The sequence below is a fragment of the Mustelus asterias genome, unplaced genomic scaffold (assembly GCF_964213995.1).
Source record: "Mustelus asterias unplaced genomic scaffold, sMusAst1.hap1.1 HAP1_SCAFFOLD_36, whole genome shotgun sequence".
Taxonomy (NCBI): domain Eukaryota; kingdom Metazoa; phylum Chordata; class Chondrichthyes; order Carcharhiniformes; family Triakidae; genus Mustelus; species Mustelus asterias.
In genome coordinates, this window is record NW_027590118.1 from 3,073,152 (window position 1) to 3,093,420 (window position 20,269).

Below are 20,269 nucleotides of genomic sequence, written 5' to 3' on the forward strand. Positions count from 1 at the left end.
AAAATGAATGGTGGCGCAGGCTTCTACTCATGATTCATTTTCTATGTTTCAATGACTGGGGGGCTCGCCTGGAATGAAACAGTGGAGGATTCCCGAAACACGTCCCCTCTCCCCCCGCCCACTCGCCCCCCCCCCCTCTCCCCCCCCCCCGCAACAATTTATCGTCTCACTTTTCCCTTCCTCTCGGGTTTCTCTCTCTCTCTCTCTCTCTCTTACACCCTCCTCTTTCTCTCTCTCTCTCTCCCTCACTGATAACAGAATCGACCGAGAACGTAGGGTGAGAGAGTTGGAAAACTAACAATTGCATCCTCAGTGAAATGAATTGACTTGGCGGCTACAGTTTTATTGAACGAATGCTGTCATAAAATTAAACACAGTAACTATTCGGATGAAACGCATGGAAAAGGTATCCTGAGGCCCCTGAGAATTGCCCTTTCATTGAGGCCTCGTCCCAGAGGATAGAATAAACCTTGGGGACAAAGATCAGGATTATCCCCACCCCAGTGAAACCGAACTGTCCTTTCCAGCCCCAGAACATCCCACACACGCATGGAAAGGGCGAGAGGGGGAAAGGGAACCTCTGTTCCCCACCATCTGTCCCGTCCACACACCCCACATCAACAAAAAAACAGCAAATCACAATGGGATTTTATTTTATATTAATTACAAGATGCAACATTGAAGCAAACGGACGGAGAGAGAGGGAAAGTGGTAGTGACAGAGGCCGAGATATTGAACCCCCTTCCCTAACCACTCCACCCAAAAATTATTAAATCCTCCAAATCGCACCACCCTGTCTAAAAACACAAACAGGACACAAGGATTGAGGACACGTCTTTCGCAAGACCACGGGTTTGATTTTCATCTCATCCCCTCTCCCAAATTTGCCTTTTAAGTTGTGTAGTTACCATTTGCAGTTCTGTATGTGCTGCAGGTCATGGGCAGCAATGTTTCCTCACCGCCCAACCTAGCAGGATACATTTCAAACCAGACTGCCTCAGGACTGAAGTGTTTGAACATCTGGAAAGATGTCACAGGGAGATCAGCAGTGACTGCACACAGGAAAACCTCTGCCCCCAAATCCCGTGCCAGTTTCTCTCCACCCCAACTCCACAATGTTCAGCTATCACTCCCCCTGTTCAATCTGATCCTCCCTTTTCTCTCTCAGTCCCATATTCTGTAACATCAGCCCTTCCTCAGCCCACTCTCTGCCCACTCTCTCACTTCGTCTCTCTCACAAGCCACAAAATGGAGATAAAGAGAGACAGAGGAGAGACAGTGTCATGTGACAGAGGTTGATGCTCTTTTAACAAGCCACGCCGAATTCCCCAAAGAGGAAGACGTTGCTTTGTGATGTTTGATAGGTGTGTGGGAAGGTGTGAACTGATCTTCATTAACATTTCGTGGTTAACTAACAGAAATATCTGAAACTCACTTTAAGTGAACAATTAACAATTTATTTATTTAACTAACAGGGAACTTTCGTTAAAGAAGTAACATTGTGATTAAAGTAAGATTCTACATGGAATGGTGTTCAAATAAATACAAGGACATTCATTAACAGAAAAAAAGAACATAATTTAGTCACTTGCAAAAATGTATGCAACTAGGCTTTGTGACTTTGGAAAACATTTGGCGTTCGTCTTTCTATTCCGCTGCCTGCAAGTAATTTCTGATTCAGATCGATAGATGGAGAGGTCTATTAAGTGATATTCAAAGCAGGAGAGAGCTGCTCTTTCCCTCTCTAGGCTTTGATAGGCGGCAGCCCTTCAGTTGAACTGCAGGCAGGCAGTTGATCTCCTGTTTCTTAATCTGGGATGACCTCTGAATGTTCCTGCACCAGGATTGATCTGATCTTGTTCACAACAATAAATTCACATTTGAAAGCTCCCTGATAGCTGAATGTCTTATTTGACCTGATAGGCTTAACTCAAAATTCAAAAGCCTGCAAACCTGTTACTAAGGCAACCTCGATGCTTGGTCGTGGCGACAAATGTTGCAGTCTGTGTACTCTGTCTGTACCTGCATTTCAAGCCTCCAAGCAATGACACAAGTCCAACTTTAAAGGGACACAAAATCAGCTTTTAGAGGGACCACACTTCACAAGCTCAGCTTCGCAACACCAGACATAGAGCGAGAGCTCCGACAATCACCACCACAGCAAACTGTATTCAAATAGAACCCTGTGCATTTCATTTCACCCTCACATTTATCTCTCTGCCTCAAGTTAAAGAATTTTCATTCCAGGCCTTCAATAATTATTTATAGTGATGTGATTACCTCATTGCTGTTAATTTAGAGATGTCTGATGTAACTTGTGCACAGGAAGATCCAAAGCACAGAGGCGGTTTCAAAATTCAATTCAAAGTTCGTGATAATTGTTTTCTGTGTGTGTGTGTGTGTGTGTGCTTCTTGTTTTAATGTGCAAACTGAAGCTGGAATATTGGCCGCAGAGTAAGATCCCACAGGCAGCAATTCGATATTGGCTAAATGCCCCCTCAGTCCCTGCAGAAAGTGTTCATGAACTCACTCAGTCTCATTTCTCAAGTTTAAGCTTTTTTATGTTGAAGGCCTTTGAACCTTTTTTGCAGTTCATGAACTAATTTCAAAGAGGATGATAATTGTTACAAGGCAGGCAAAGGGCCCAGGACAATGCATGCACAGCAGGATCCCACAGCAGCTGCACTGTGAAACTAATCGAATGAGACACATACATTCCTCTGCCTCCATCTGCACACCTGCTGAGAGCCCCTTCCCCCACCGCACCCAACAAAAGCCCCACACACCTACCACTCTGTGCGTGTGCATCGTCCCAAGTCTGGAGAATTCCCTTCACTTCCCTGGAAAGATGAAACTCTCTCTTAACAGCGAGACAACCTTTGAAGACAAGTTCTGCAGCAAGATCGCACAAGGTGCAGTTAGCAGTGTGCAGTGTCTTTTCCACTGTTTAATGGAATGTAACCCTGAAAAGTGTGAGCTTTGGAAGGAGTAATTTGACAAGGAAACACTCACTCAATGTTCGGACTCTAGGAATATCTATGGCAGAATGTGAGCTTGGCATATTTGACCAAACATCTTTGAAAGCAGAAGTGTGGTGAAAATGGCATTTGGGACACTTGCCTTTATCAATCGAGGCACAGATTACAAAAGCAGGGAAGTAATGTTGGAATTGTATCGAACTGGCGTGAGGCCACAGCTGGAGTACTGTGTGCAGTTCTGGTCACCACACTGTAGGAAGGATGTGATTGCGCTGGATGGGGGTGCAGAGGAGATTCACCAAGATGCTGCCTTGGATGGAAGATCTACGTTATGAAAAGAGGTTGCGTAGGTTTGGGTTATTAACGTTTTAGCAGAGAAGACTGAGTGGTGACCTGATCAAGGTGTAGAAGATTATGAGGGCCATGGACAGAGTAGATGAGGAGTAACTGTTCCCCATATCTGAAGGGTCAGTCATGAAGGGACATATGTTCACGGTGGGGGCAAAGAGGTTTCGGGGGGATGTGAGAAAATATTTTTTTTACCCAAAGGGTGGTGACGGTCTGGAATGCGCTGCCTGGGAGGGTGCTGGAGGTGGGTTGCCTCACATGCTTTAAAATATCCTTGAATGAGAACTTCGCTCGTCACAATATTCAAGGCTATGGACCAGGTGCTGGTAAATGGATTGATGGTGGGGGTAAGGAGGTTTGGCGGGGTGGGGGGTGTGAGGAAATATGTTTTTCCCCAGAGGGTGGTGAGGATCTGGAATGCGCTACCTGGGAGGGTGGTGGAGGTGGGTTGCCTCACATCCTTTAAAAGGTATCTAGATGAGCACTTACCACATCATAACATTCAGGGCGATGGGGCAAGTGCTGACAGATGGGGTTAGGTGGGGTTTCAAGTATTTCTCTTGTGTCAGTACAGACTCGATGGGTCTCTTCTGCATGATATGATTCTATTATTCTATACATCTCTCTCTTGGTTCTCATCATTCTCTCTCACTCTTTCCTTCCCTCCATTTCTTTCAATCAGACAGAAATCTTGAAATGGAGAAAGAGTTCCACAGAGAGAATCTTCTAAAACTGAATTAAAATGCCAGCCCTGCTCCATCCTGCCCACCCCCTGTCCCCTCTCAGTCTCTATAAGTCGATCAACTCCCTCTTTCTGTTTGGGAAGCGGCTGGTGATTCCCAAACTCCCAAACTATCTGACTGGGATTGAGTAGAGCTGCAGCTAGTGACCACACACTGGAGACTCTCACATCCTGTCTCTCTTTCTCAAATGTTCTCCCTCCATCACCACCTCTGCATTGACCTTCCAGTCCCCTCGGGCCTCCCTCTGTCTCTGTTTCTCCCACTGCTTCTCTTTTCTCCTCCTGCCACTATCGCTCTCACTCATTGTAAAGATGGATGTTATTATCTAGGGCCAGGTCTTTGCAACCACACTCACCACCTCTTACTCCATCCCTCCTTCTAACTTCCTATTTCTGTCCATATCTCGGCTTCGTTCCCTTCTCTCATGTGCTCTCTGTTGAAAGGAGCGATGCAATATTTCTGAGCCACACTGCCAATAACCACAAATCATATTGCTGTGAGGGGGTGGGAAGAACCACCTTATTTGGGGGTCTCCAGTTAGGAGACAGTGCCCAGTTTCCCGTCTCTGGAGAATAGCCTCAGTCAGAGCCCTGAGATTCCTTATTTACAGAAATCAATCAATAGATCAATACATCAATTAATTGATTCATTAATAACGACTGGGTGGCTCATTTTAAATATTATACCATAGGAATGGACACAGCTTGTTCCCAGTTTAAAGAGGGGAGCTTATCTCTTTCTGTCACTGAGGGGATATGGATCCAAACTCACATTTCACATGGCGTGGGTGGAGGAATACACCAAGCCCAAGCCTGAGGGAATGAAATGTCCCCCCCCCTCCCCCACCCCCCCGACTTTGTCCTCTCTGGATATGGTCACAGTGCTGCCATGAGATCATGCTGTGCCTAAACGCCCACAAAGAATGCTGGAAAGGGAGAGGGAGAGATTCTGGAGGGAGGTGAACAGAAATGGGGAGAAAGCGAGATGGAGAGAGCAATACTGGGGTGAGATAGAGAGATATGGGGAGAAACAGGAGAAGAGAGAGAACAATTGGAGAGCGATATGGAGATATGGGGTAAAGTTGTAATGTGAATGAAGAATGGAAACGCACTGGATAAGAAAGAAATCCAGATAGAGGGGAATAAAGCTGGTCGGAGAGAAGAAGAGTTTCGGAAGAGATAGATAGGGAAGCAATGGAGAAGTCATAGAGAGAGGGAGAGCAGAATGGAAAAAAATGACGGACAGAGGATATCATCTGTAAATTAGAAGCAGAAAAGCTGCGGAGGAGAGTGAGAATGCGGAGGAAATTTGGAGAGGGGAAGTTAAATATAAAAATCCTGAATTGACTTCCAACTCCATCAGCTGTCCAGTCCAGAGATGTGTTCAATCCGGGGTGGGCTCTGATAATTGGATGCAGGAAGCGATTGCAGATTCTATCTCTGTCCACTTTGGGTCTAATTGGGAAACGCGTCCAGTCTGAACTCATCCTGTAAAACGGATCAGATGAGAAATCCAATCTCTCCCAAATATCTGGATGATCAGAATTTGCAGATTTGATCCATCAAAGTGAGAGATGTGTAATTCACAGCTTCCTGTCCCCCAGTCCCTACTTAACAAGCGGTGTTACATTGGCTATTTTCCAATCTGCAATGTTAATCTCTAACACAACTCCTCCAAACAACACCGCCACCCCGGGAACCCCATTGGATTGATGCTGAAATCCTCTCCTTACTGTCGGTTCACACATGGAGAATGTTTACTCACTAATTTCCAGGCTGTTGTCCTTTTTCACTGACAGTTAATTTACTGGGAATTGTGATCCTGAGTCGGGGAAAGTGTGGCCTCTCCACCTGCACCACTCGCTATCTGGTGGCCATGGCAGCGGCGGAGCTGCTCTTCATCATCATTAACCCCATTCTAACCATGATAAATGGTTATTATTTCCCCCTGAATTTCCTGTCCCTCACCTCTGTGTGTCGTGTTCAAGGTGTCCTGCTGCCTGCAGCCAGAGACTGTTCTGTCTGGTTCACCGTCACTTTCTCCTTTGATCGACTTGTGGCCATTGGCTGCCAAAAACTGAAAACCAAATATTGCACTGGGAAAACTGCGGCTGTAGTTCTGGCAACAACCGGCATCCTACTCCCTGTGAAAAACATCCCCTTGTACTTTTCTTATGTACCTGCAATGATAATCGACAATGTCCAGTGGTATTGTCAGACAAAGGATAACTATTGGACTGATCCTGGGTGGGTTGGATTTTCCTGGTTTGATAGGATTTTAACCCCAATGCTCCCATTCGGTTTAATCCTGGTGATTAACGCTCTGACGGTCAGACACATTTTGGTGAGCAGTCGAGTCCGAAAGGGACTGAGGGCTCAGAGTAAGGGAGAGAATTGCAGAGACCCCGAGATGGAGAGCAGAAGGAAGTCAATGATTTTACTCTTCAGCTTATCCAGAACTTTCATTCTCCTCTGGGCCGTGTCTGTAATATATTTCATCTATTTGAAAGCGAAAGGATTACTTTCCGTCACTAATCCTGAACTTACATTACAACAAGTCGGACTGATGCTGCAGGATTTAAATTGCTGCACAAACACATTTATTTACGCGGTGGTTCAATCCAAGTTCAGGGAGCAGATCAAAATCGCGGTGAAATATCCGCTCACATCAATTATTCAATTAATGAAGAAACAAAACTGACTGACAGCCAATCACAGAGCGGGATCACTAAATCATCGCCTCAGACAATCACAGAGCGGGATCACTAAATCACCACCTCAGCCAATCAGAAACTGGATTGCTAACTGACCGCCTCAGCCAATCAGATACAGGATTGCTCACTGACCACCTCAGCCAATCAGAACCTGGATTGCTAACGTGCCGCCTCAGCCAATCAGAAACTGGATTGCTTACTGACCCCCGGCCACTCAGAGACTGGAGTGCGAACTGATCCTCACCCAATCAGAGACAAGATTGCTAACTGACAACCTCAGCCAATCAAAGGCCAGACCGTTTGCATGAATCAGCCAATCAGATTTGCCGCTCGCTTCCTGACAGCCAAGTCGACCAATGACTCGTCTCCGCAGTTTGACAGCGGATGAGCCAATCAGAGGCTCGACCTTCTTACTGAAAGTCGTGTCAGCCAATCAGAACACCGTCAGATAACGGTCCGCCCCCAGAACAAATCCGGGAGCTCCATTCGCTGAGCGACAGACGCATCAACCATTCAGGAAGCTGGTGTGTGTTTGTATCAGAGTCTCTGTGTGTGTGTCTGTCAGTGTCTCTGTGTGTGTGTCTGTGTGTGTGTCTGTATCTATGTGAGTCTGTCAGTGTGTATGCCTGTCAGTGTCTGCGTGTGTGTCTGTCAGCGTCTGTGTCTGTCTGTCAGAGGCTGTGTGTGTGCGTCTGTCAGTGTCTGTGTGGTGTGTGAGACAGAGTGTGAGTGTGTGGGAGTGTGTGTGTGTGAGAGACAGAGTGTGAGTGTGTGGGAGTGTGTGTGTGTGAGACAGAGTGTGAGTGTGTGGGAGTGTGTGTGGGACCTCGAGTGTCTGTGTATGTGTTGTCTGTCAGTGTCTGTGTGTGTGTGTGTGTGTGTTGTGTCAGTGTGTGTGTGTGTCTGTCAGAGTCTACGTGTGTGTCTGTCAGTGTTTGTGTGTGTATCTGTCAGTGTCTGTGTGTCAGTATCTGTGTGTGTGTGTGTGTGTGTGTCTGTCAGTGTTTGTGTGTGTCTGTCAGTATCTATGTCTGTGTGTCTGTGTGTGTGTCTCTATCTATGTGTGTCTGTCAGTGTCTGTGTGTTAGTGTCTGTGCGTGTGTGTCCTGTGTGTGCCTGTCAGTGTCTGCGTGTGTGTCTGTCAGTGTCTGTGTGTGTGTGTCAGTGTGTGTGTGTGTGTCTGTCAGTGTGTGTGTGTGTGTCTGCCAGAGTCTGTGTGTGTGTCTGTCACTGTCTGTTTGTGTGTGTCTGTCAGTGTTTGTGTGTGTGTGTCTGTCAGTGTCTGTGTGTCTGTCTGTCAGTGTCTGTGTGTGTGTGTCTGTCAGAATCTCTGTGTGTGTGTCTGTCAGAGTCTATGTGTGCGTCTGTCAGTTCTGTGTGTGTGTCTGTCAGAGTTTGTGTGTGTGTATCTGTCAGTGTGTGTCTGGGTGTCTGTCAGAGTCTATGTGTGTGTCTGTCAGTGTATGTGTGTGTGTGTGTGTGGGTGGGTGGGTGTGTCTGTCAGTGTCTATGTGTTTGTGTCTGTCAGTCTCTGTGCGTGTGTGTCTGTCAGTGTCTGTGTGTGTGCGTGTCTGTCAATGTCTACGAGTGTGTGTCTGTCAGTGTCTATGTGTGTGTGTCTGCCAGAGTCTGTGTGTGTTTGTCAGAGTCAGCGTGTGTAGGTCTGTCAGTGTCTGTGTGTGTGTGTCTCAGAGATTGTGTGTGTGTGTGCCACTGTCTGTCTGTGTGTGTGTCTGTCAGAGTCTGTGTGTGTGTTTGTCAGTGTCTCTGTGTGTGTGCCTGTCAGAGTGTTTGTGTTTCTGTCAATGTCGGTGTATATCTGTCTGCCAGTATCTATGTGTGTGTGTGTGTCTTTCAGTGTCTATGTGTGTGTCTGTGTCTGTCAATGTCTGTGTGTGTGCGTCAGGGTCTATGTGTGTGTCAGTGTGCATCACTGTGTGTGTGGGTCAGTGTGTGTATCTGTGTCTGTATCAGTGTGTGTCTGTGCGTATCAGTGTGTATGTGTGTGTGTGTAGCAGTATGTGAGAGTGTCTATCTGTGTGTCTATGAGTGTGTATCTGTGTGTGTCTAATAGTGTTTATCAGAGATTGTGTGTCTATCAGTGTGTATCAGTCTGTGTGTCTATCAGTGCGTATCAGTGTTTGTGTGTCTATCAGTGTCTATCAGTGTGTATATCAGTGTTTCCCTACGTGTGTGTGCATCAGTGTGTATCTGTGTATGTATCAGTGTGTATCTGTCTGTGTGTGTGCATCTTTTGTGTATAATCTATCTGTGTGTGTGTGTGTGTGTGTGTGTGTGTGTGTGCATTGTCCCAAATCTGGAGATTTCCCTCCAGTCCTCTGAGGTGTTAAACTCCCTCTTGAAGCTGAGCCGAACCCTTTTCAAAACATGGCAGCATCTGTAAGGAGAGAAAAGAGGTGACGTTTCAATTCCAGATGACCCTAAGTCAAAGCTTTGAGCTTTGAGCTTCAACAAACGGTCATCTGGACTTGAAATGTCAGCTCTTTTCTCTCCTGCAGATGCTGCCAGACCGACTGAGATTTTCTAGCGTGTCCTCTTTTGGTTTCAGATTCCAGCATCTGCAGACATCTGCTTTATTCCTTTTAAAAACATAATCCATCACCGCATAGAGATAACACGGACACTGATACACACAGAATGAGAGAGACAGAGAGAGAGAGAGAGGCAGATAGAGTGAGAGAGACACACAGAGAGACAGAGAGGCAGACAAAGAGAGGCAGAGAGAGCGAGAGAGAGAGAGAGAGAGAGAGCGAGAGAGAGAGAGAGAGAGAGAGAGAGAGCAAGCGAGAGAGAAGCGAGAGCGAGAGAGAGAGAGCAATGGTCAGACCGAGTGAGAGTGAGTGAGAGCCAGAGCGAGAGAGAGAGAGAGACAGAGAGAGAGAGAGAAACACAGAGAGAGAGAGTGACAGAGAGAGCGAGAGGCGGCAGAAACAGTGAAATCCACCCCCACTCCCCCGAGGGATTAGCGTGACAAAATTCTGAAGTTCGAAAACTGAATTGAAAAGACCTCTGTGCATTCTATTGAATAATTAGGCTCATTGCTCTGTCTCACACTCCTGTTATTTTGGATATAAACAAACTGACAGACCGTTTCATTGTACAGAATTCATTTTATCTTTGTCACCCACCAAAGAGTTAACATATTTGTGACGAAACGCAAAGCTTAGCTATTTTAACCACCGGTCTTCAAAATCCAACCCCCACCTCGTTTGGGGCAATAAAGAGATAACAACACACGTGAGTGTGGCCTGTGGAACAGGCCTCAGTTCATCATCCTCCACTGGAGAAAAGCACTGGTCCAAGGTTCCCGAGTCACATTTCCGTCATCAAAAGTTAAATTCCCGGGGAGAAGAAATAGAGAATAATAATTAATTAAATACAAGAAAACGTTTAAATTAAACACCCAGCTCATCACCAATGGGTGGAATCACACAGACCCAACTCATCACCAATGGGGGAATCACACAACACAGCTGATCGCCAATGGGGAAATTGCACATACCCAGCTCATCACAGAAGGAGGGAAAAACACAGACACAGCTCATCACCACTGGGAGGAATCACACAGAACCAGCCCATCACCAATGGGGGAATCAAACAGACGCAGCTCATGCCGAGTGGGGGAATCACACAGACACAGCTCATCGCCAATGGGGGGAATCACACAGACCCAGCTCATCACAATGGGGGGAAATCACACAGTTCCAGCTCATCGCCAATGGGGGGAATCATACAAATCCGTCTCATCGGCAAATGGGGGAATCACACAGACCCAGCCCATCGCCAATGGGGAAATCACACAGACACAGCTCATCGCCAATGGAGGGAATCACACAGACCCAGCTCATCGGCAAGTGGGGGAATCACACAGACCTGGCTCATCACCAGTGCGGGGAATCACACAGACGCGGCTCATCGGTAATGGGCTGGCCAGCGATAAAGCTGTCTGACAAACTGCAGGCTGACAGATCGGGGCCGCTGCACATGCACAGAGTTCAGGAACTGTCAGACTCCGGCCTGAATGGGCCCCAGCCCGCGATCTTTTAAAGATTTTCACAATTGTGGCCTCTGCGTTCCACAGACTGTGGGAGGTTCGAGTCTGAACTCCCACTGAAAAAAATAGCGTGATTTACACCAGTTTTCCAGCCAATTCAGCACTTAGAGTTTTGTTGGGAGAATCGCCCCCTGAGACTTTTATCAGCTAGATCGTCAACATCTTTTCCCAAAGGTAGGGGAGTCTAAAACTAGAGACATAGGTTTAAGGTTAGAGGGGAGAGATACAAAAGGATCCAGAGGAGCAATTTTTTCACACAGAGGGTAATGAGTGTCTGGAACAAGTTGCCAGAGGGAATAGCAGAGGTGGGCACAATTTTGTCTTTTAAAAAGCATTTAGACAGTTACATGGGTAAGATGGGTACAGAGGGATATGGGCAAAATGCGGGCAATTGGGATTAGCTGTTATAATTATGTTTATAATTCGATATTTTATTATTTTGAATCATGTAAATACAAAGAAGCAGAATTTTAAACAGAAGACCATTCTTTGTGAATGTTACAAGGAGAGGATGCAGAACATGGTGTTACAGTCATAGCTAGGGTGGAGAGAAAGATCAATTTAATATGAGGTAGGTCCATTAAAAGTCTGATGGCAGCAGGGAAGACATTGTTCTTGAGTCGGTTGATGCGTGTTCTCAGACTGTTTATCTTTTTCCTGATGGAAAAAGGTGGAAGAGAGTATGCCCGGGGTACGTGGGGACCTGGATGCTGCTGGTTTCTTTTCCGAGGCAGTGGGAAGTGTAGACAGAGTCAATGGATGGATGGCTGGTTTGTGTGATGGAGTTGGCTACGTTCGTGAACGTTCATTCAAGGGAATTCAGGGTAAATATGTGGGGTCGCGGGGATAGGGCCTGGGTGTGGTTGCCGTTGGTGGAGGCTCGATGGACTGAACTGCCTCCTTCTGCACTTTAGGGATCTATGATCTATCTATAAAATGCCCAGACTGATAGTAATAAGGATGTGATGCCCTGAATAAATCAGCTATTGAGACAAATGATGATTTCCAAGTGATTATTTTCAAATAATTTTAAAACAAATCTGTGTCATTCACAGCAGAAGGCACACAATTGAATGGTGGCAAATATTTATTTTCTTGTCATAATCATCGATAGACGCAGAACAACTTGTTGATTCTTTTAGATCGAGGCTTCAGATCCAGTGGCGTGCAGTTCGAAATTAATGTTTGAAAATCTTTGTAATCCGACCCTGATTCACTGCTTGTGAATGAATCCGAGAAATATCCAGGAAAGGTTCAATTACACATCAGTTTAAAGTTTATTTATTAGTAACACAAGTAGCGTGTGCGGAACGGGAACACAGTGGTTAGCACTTCTGCCTCACAGTTCCAGGGACCGAGGTTCGATAACAGCCTCGGGCAACTCTCTGTGTGGAGTCTGTCTGTTCTCACTGCGCCTGTGTGGGTTTTCTCTGGGTGCTCTGATTTCCTCCCACACTCCAAAGATGTGCGTGTTCGGTGGGTTGGCCATGCTAAATTGTCCCTTAGTGTCCAAAGATATGCAGGTTAGGTGGATTGCCTATGTTAAATATCCCCTTAGTGTCCAGGGATGTGCAGGTTAGAAGGATTAGCCCCGTTAAATTGTCCCTTAGTGTCCAAAGATGTGCAGGTTTGGTGGACGGCCTGTGCCAAATTGCCCCTTAGTGTCCAAAGATGTGCACGTTAGCAGAATTAGCCCTGTTAAAGTGCCCCTTAGTGTCCAAAGATGTGCGGGTTAGAAGGATTAGCCCTGTTAAATTGCGCCTTAGTGTCCAGGGACGTCCAGGTTCGAAGAACTGGCCATGCTAAATGAACCCTCAGTGTCAAGGATCCAGCAGGACAAATACGGGGGAATTTGGAGTTGGAGCCTGGATGGGATTGTTGTCGGTACAGGTTCAATGGGCTGAATGACCTCCTCATGCACTGCAGTGATTCTATGATTATCTGATTAATTCAGCATTAAAATTAAAACTCCAGTACTTGGTATGGCTCCTGCTCTGCCACAGACCGCAAGAAACTACAAAGGGTCATGAATGAAGTCCAGTCAATCACACAAACCAGTCTTGCATCCATTGACTTTCTCTAAACTTCCTGCTTCCTTGACAAAGCAGCCAGCAAAATCAAGGACCCCACACATCCCGGACATTCTTTCTTCATCCTTCTTATGTCGGGAAAAATACATAAAAGTCTGAGTTCACGTACCAACCGACTCATGAATAGAATCATTCAGGACATTTAAAGTGATCAAGTTTATTTATTAATGTCACAAGGAGGCTGAAATTAACATTACAATGAAGTTACTGTGAAAATCCCCCAGTCGCCACACTCCGACGCCTGTTCGGGTCCACTAAGGGAGAATTTAGCATGGCCAATGCACCCTAACCAGCACGTCTTTCGGACTGTGGGAGGAAAGTAAAATGCTGGACTTGGCTGAAGTTGCTGAAATCGAATCATAGATCAATATTCAAAAAAATATAAGAGGAAGTAACATTTAAAAGGGAATATATTCAGCGTTCTGCGAAAGAAAAGGGGGAGAAGATTAATGAGATAGTTATTACAAAGAACTAGCATCAATAGATTGGGTCGCATTGTCTGCCATTTCCAATGTCGTTCACACTCAAAGGATGTCACATGAACATAAATAAAAGGGTTCAGGTTTCCCGCGTCCTGACATTTCTTTCTTTCCAAGTGTTAGAGCAAAATGATAAGTATTCTGAAATCAAACAATTTTGAATAGAAAGTTGCATGTGTTGTAAGGGATGCGCCCGTTTATGGATCATAAATTTAAAGAAGCTTTGTAAAATGCAATGAATGTTATTTAATTCCACCTGGACAGATAACATGAACACAAGTGTATTTGTTCACAGGTTATGCGTATGGATATGGTAATAGCTTTGAATTATATTCCCTTCATTGTATATGCTCGTTTTACCAAACGGAATAAAGACAAAAATATTATTAATGTATAAATACAAATCCCTTTACTGTACCTTTTTTGATTAAAAGTTTAAGGTCAATTTATGAGTGTCACAGTAGGCTTACATTAACACTGCAATGAAGTTACTGTGAAAATACCCTTATCGTCACACTGTGGCACATGTCCGGGGACACTGAGGGAGAATTTAGCAATGGCCAACGCATCTAAACAGCAAGTCTTTCGGACTTTGATTTGAATTATTTTTGTCACATGTATTAGTATAAAGTGGAAATTATTGTTTCTTGCGCACTGTACACCAAAGCATATCGTTCATATTGGGATAAAGGGGGAGGTGGCTGGATGGGTGGAGAACTGGCTTGGTCACAGAAGACAGAGGGTGGTAGTGGAAGGGTCTTTTTCCGGCTGGATGCGTGTGACTTGTGGTGTTCTGCAGGGCTCTGTATTGGGACCTCTGCTGTTCTTGATTTATATAAACGATCTGGAAGAAGGTGTAACTGGGGTGATCAGTAATTTTGCGGACGACACGAAAGTGGCTGGTCTTGCAGATAGTGAGGAACATTGTCACAGGCGACAGAAGGATATAGATAGGCTGGAAATTTGGGCAAAGAAATGGCAGATGGAGTTCAATCCAGATAAATGCGAAGTGATGCATTTTGGTAGAACTAACGTAGGCGGGAGCTATGCGATAAATGGCAGAACCATAAAGGGTGTAGATACGCAGAGGGACCTGGGTGTGGAAGTCCACAGATACTTGAAGGTGACGTCACAGGTGGAGAAGGTAGTGAATAAGGCATATGACATGCTTGCCTTTATAGGACGGGGCATAGAGTATAAAAGTTGGGGTCTGATGTTGCAGATGTATAGAACGTTGGTTCGGCCGCATTTGGAATATTGCGTCCAGTTCTGTTCGCCACACTACCGAAAGGGCGTGGAGGCTTTAGAGAGAGTGCAGATGAGATTTACCAGGATGTTTCCTGGTATGGAAGGGCTTAGTTATGAGGAGAAATTGGGTAAACTGGGGTTGTTCTCACTGGAAAGACGGAGGATGAGGGGTGACCTAATAGAGGTGTATCAAATTATGAAAGGCATAGATAGGGTGAACGGTGGGAAGCTTTTTTCCAGATCAGTGGTGACGTTCACGAGGGGTCATATGTTCAAGGTGAGAGGGGCGGGGGGGGGGGGAGGTTTAACACGGATATCAGAAAGACGTATTTTACACAGAGGGTGGAGGGGGCCTGGAATGCGCTGCCGGGCAAGGTGGTGGAGGCAGACACACTGGGAACGTTTAAGACTTATCTCGATAGCCATATGAACGGAGTGGGAATAGAGGGTTACAAAATAATGGTCTAGTGAGAGCCGTAGCAGACATGGCAAATTTCCTTAGCCTCCCGAGAAAGTGAAGGAGTTGGGTCTTTCTTAACTAAAGCGTCGGCATGGAGGGACCAGGGTAGGTTGTTGGTGATCTGGACAACTGGAAACGTGAAGCTTTTGACCATTTCCACTTCATTCCCATTGATGTAGACAGGGGCATGTCCTCCAATGCGCTTCCTGAAGTCGATGACTATCTCCTTCATTTGACTGACGTTGAGGAAAATATTATTGTCATCGGACCATTTCACCAGATTCCTTGTCTCATTCCTGTCTCTGTCCCGTCATCAGCAAACCTGAAAATCCAGTTGGAGGGGAATTTGGCCACAAAGTCGTCAGTTAGAAGGGGTATAAGGGGCTGAGGACACAGCCGTGTGGGCACCGGTGCTGAGGATGATCGTGGAGGAGGTGTTGTTGCCTATCATTACTGATTGTTGTGAGTAGGTGAGGAAGTCTACGATCCAGTTGCAGAGGGAGGAGCCGAGCCCCAGGTCATGGAGTTTGGAGATGAAATATTGTTCATTTATAAATACAAATCCCTTTAAGCTACCAGATCATCATTCATTGATTTTTACGGAGGTGTTATAATTGCAAGGTGGAGAATCAAAGTTGTCGATTAAATTAAATGCAGATTGTTTTGCGAATTTGATCTTAATTTGGGGAGCAAATATTTGAACAACATTCATAGAATCATCCATTCCATAGTGCAGAAGGAGACCATTGGGCCCATTGAGTTTGCACCGACCACAATCCCACCCAGGCCCTATCCCCATAACCCCATGCATTTACACGAACTAGTCCCCTGACACTAAGGGGCAATTCAGCATGGCCAATCTGCCTAACCTGCACATTTTGCAGTGTGGAAGGTAACCGGAGCACGCGGAGGAAACCCACGCAGCCACGGGGAGAAGATGCAGACTGCATACAGGCAGTGAACTGAAGCTACTCCCTGCCCATTGAGGAAAAGAGCTGGCCCACATGTATGAGGACGAGTCGTGTTGACCTAGCCGGTTTTCTGAAGGCCATTGAGGACACTGAGCAAGGTCGAGGGCAATGGTATGTTCCCCTTGGGCAATACCCACCGGGCAGTGCCAGGTAGTGGGGCATGAGGTGGCAGGGTCTACAGGAGGAGGGCCTGAAGGTAGCGGGGCCTACGGGCCATGGCGTGCAGGAGCGCGATCTGCAGGGGCTGGACCTGCAGGGGCGGGAGCTGAAGGGGCAGGAGCTGAAGGTAGGGAGGGGTGCCTCGCTGCCTCTCTGCGTGCAGAGTGGGTTAGGTAAGCTGGTCTCGCTGCCTCTTTGCATTCACAGCGGGTTAGCGAGGGGGGGGGGGGGGGTTCTCGCTGCCTCTCTGCATGCACAGTGGGGTAGGAGGGGGTATCAATCCCTCTCTGCATGCACAGTGGCGTAGGGAGGGGTTCTCGCTGTCTCTCTGCATGCACAGTGGTGTAGGGAGGGGGTTTCGCTGCCTCTCTGCATTCACAGTGGGTTAGTGAAGGGGCCTCGTTGCATCTCTTCTTGCAAGTGGTGTGGGGGAAGGGGGGGGGGTGGGTGATAGGTCCAGGTGGCGGGTGTGGGATTATATCCGGTCGGGGTCTCCATACAAAGTGCTGTGGCCCCCGGACTATCTGGGGGCAGCTGCTGTGTTGAAACGAGCTGCAGCAGCAGAGAGCTGACAGATGTCTCTCTCAGACCAGGCAGCTCACTGCTGGCTTCAATTGTGCATTTACAACCCCATAGGTTTGGTACATGGTCGGTATCCCAGCCAGCGCTGTAAGAGCTGCAAGTGATGGCGCCATTGCTGAGGGTGGTCTAACAGCCATCGAGGTTTTCTATTAAGAAACTCCTGGATGAGTACATTGGACTTAATAGGATGGAGGGTTATAGGTAGGCCTAAAAGGTAGGGATATGTTCGGCACAACTTGTGGGGTCGAAGGGCCTGTTTTGTGCTGTAGTTTTCTATGTTTCTATGAGATTTAACAGCACAATATGAGGCCCTTCGGCTCCTTATGTCTGAACTGGTCATCAAACACCTATCCAATGAAATCCCATTTTCCAGCACTCGATCCACAGCCTTGTCTGCTCTGGCGTTTGAATTGATGACCTAAATGCCTCTTGTGGTTGTTCCTGCTGCTACCACGCTTTCAGACCGTGAGCTGCAGATCCCAGCACCCTGTGGATGGAAACATCTTTCCTCAAATCGACACAAAAACCTGTCCTTTACCTTAAATCCTCGCCCCTCTGGTTATTGACACCTCTACTGAAGGGAAAATGTTTCTTCCTATCTGTGTGCAGCATAATTTTGTACATATCATTCAGATCCCGCCCCCCCCCCCCCCACCGCCCACATGAAACCAATCCCCACCACCACCCACTACACCCACTCCCCCTCCACCCCTCTAAGTTAAAAAAACAGCCTCTCTTCATTGCTGAAACTCTCCAGCCCAGGCAGCTTCTTGGTGAATCTCCTCTCCATCGTCTCCTTTGCTATTACATCCGGCCTGTTGTGTGATGAACAGAGCTGCACACAGTTCTCTTGCTCTGGTCTGACCAGCATTTTATAAACTTCCATCGTAATCTCCGAGCTCTTATATTCTATGCTGCAACTGCTAAAGGCAAGTATCCTACACGTCGTCCTCACCACCTCATCTACCTGTCTTGCCGGCTTCAGGATCTGCATATATGCACCCCCAACTTCATTCTAGTCCTCTGCTCTTCCTCACACTCGACCGGACATTGTGCATTTCCTTGCCCTGATCGTCGTCCCAAATGCATCGCCTCACATTTTCCAGGTTTAAATGTCATTTTCCCATTTGACCAGCCTGTCCGTTTCCTGGGCACGGTGGCACAGTGGTTAGCGCTGCTGCTCTGCAGCGTCAAGGACGCGTGTTCGATTCCTGGCTTGGGTCACTGTCTGTGTGGAGTTTGCACATTTTCCCCGTGTCTGCATGGGTTTCCTCCGGGTGCTCCAGTTTCCTCCCACATTCAAAGACGTATGGGTAAGGTGGATTGGACAGGCTATATAGACCTTAGTGTCATGGATATTCGCTAGGGTAAATTAATGGGGTTTTGGGAAAAGGGCCTGGGTGGGATTGTGGTCAGTGCCGACTCGATGGGCCGAATAGCCTCCTTCTGCACTGTAGGTTATATGATTCCTGTAATCTAAGGCTTTCCTCCTCAATATTTACCACACCACCAATTTTTGTATCATCTGTGAACTTACTGATCATACCTCACACATTCATGTCTGGACCATCAATGTACACTTCAATCAGCAAGGGACCCAGCATCGATCCCTGTGGATCTCCCACTCACCTGACGAAGGAGCAGCGCTCCGAAAGCTAGTGGCGTTTGCTACCAAATAAACCCGTTGGACTTTAACCTGGTGTTGATAGACTCCTTACTGTGTTTACCCCAGTCCAACGCCGGCATCTCCACATCATGACATGTATTAGTATACAGTGAAAACTATTGCTCATTGAATGCGATACAGACAAAGCATACCGTACATAGAGGAGGAGAGAGTGGAGCTGTAATGTTGCAGTCATAGCTAGGGTGCAGAAAAAGAACATCTTAATGCGATGCAGGTCCAAACAAACGTCTGTGCTACTGGTGGCTACTGGTGGCCACAATGCTATAGTCTCCTCTCCAGGGTGCAGTCCTGTGTAAGTATAATAGAGTCGGAACTGTTGTGGCATCAGGATCTCCCTCTGCCAACTGTTACTATTGGCCAGAAGAAAGGGTGAAACCAGCACTGTTTGGTACCAGCTCTGCTGCAGGGGTTGTCAGTGAGCTGTCTGAGGGACAACAGATCACCACCTACAGGACTCCAGTCTGCATTTTCTGTCAGGGTTCACACCCTCTTCCTTCTTACCCTCCAAATCCCCCACAAGATAGAGGGGCTATTAACCTGTAACTGAGTGAAGGTCAATGTTGTGGAGTCCCCGGAAAATGCTCACTGAAGTGTAAACATTGTGTCGCTACCATGGAGCAGCACGGTGACACAATGGTTATCACTGCTGACTCACAGTAGCAGGGACCTGGGTTCAATTCCAAGCTTGGGTCACTGTCTGTGTGGAGTATGGACCTTCTTCCCGTGTCTGTGTGGGTTTCCTCCGGATGCTCCCCTTTCCTCTCACACTGCAAAAGATGCGCCAGATTTTTAAAAAAATAGATTTAATTCTTCTCTGTGTGTGTGTTAAAATTTTTAACCCATTCTCAGTCCAAATGGTAATTGCTTCCTTTGAATCACATTTCATTTTAGTCTTTATTTCCCTTCCTGACAGTGAACATAATCACAATTGTAACACTGACGAGCAGACACTGTGGTCTGTCCAAATGTGTGACTCGTTACCTGGTGGCCATGGCAATTGGGGATTTGCTGGTCATTATCCTCGACCTGATATTGCGACACATTCCCATTGTTTATTGGAAACAGATTTATTTCCTGCGCTGGGTCCCCGTGTGTAACATCCACGCCGTCTTGGTTTATGCGGCCACTGACTATTCTGTCTGGTTCACCGTCACTTTCACCTTTGAATGATTTCTGGCCATTTGCTGCCCCAAGCTGAAAATTAAATATTGCAGTGAGAAATCGACGGCCGTGGTTCTGGCAACAGTGACGATGCTGAGCTGTTTAAATAACATTTTCTGGTATTTTGTGTTATCAAATATATATGCACTGTGGAACTTCCCCTGGATTTGTGAATACATGTTCTGTTCTCTGCGGTCTGGACGACAATCGAGTTCTTCCACCACATTCTAACCCCGTGTGTCCCATTCGTCCTGATTCTGCTACTCAATGCAGGAGACGCCGGACTCACAGCAATGGGGAGAATCCGAGCGAACCAGAGATGGAGAGTCGCAGGAGATCCATCATTTTACTGTTTGTTATCTCAGCCAATTTCATCCTCTTATGGTCAACATTAATGGTATTTTCAATATGGCTTTGGATGTCTAATTTCGGCTATTCGGAACATTTAGATATTTTCGTTCTGGAATTGGGTCTCCTGCTGCAACTCACAAGTTGCTGTACAAACACTGCCATTTATGCTGTGACACAGAGTCACTTCAGACAGCAGCTGAAAAATCTGCTGAAATATCCCCTTA

At 46.6% G+C, this 20,269-nt stretch overlaps 1 pseudogene; it reads right to left on the reverse strand.

The window, feature by feature from the left end:
* The window catches only part of LOC144482683 (SWI/SNF-related matrix-associated actin-dependent regulator of chromatin subfamily A member 5-like), a 108,247-nt pseudogene that overhangs the window by 16,753 nt on the left and 71,225 nt on the right, over positions 1-20,269 (reverse strand).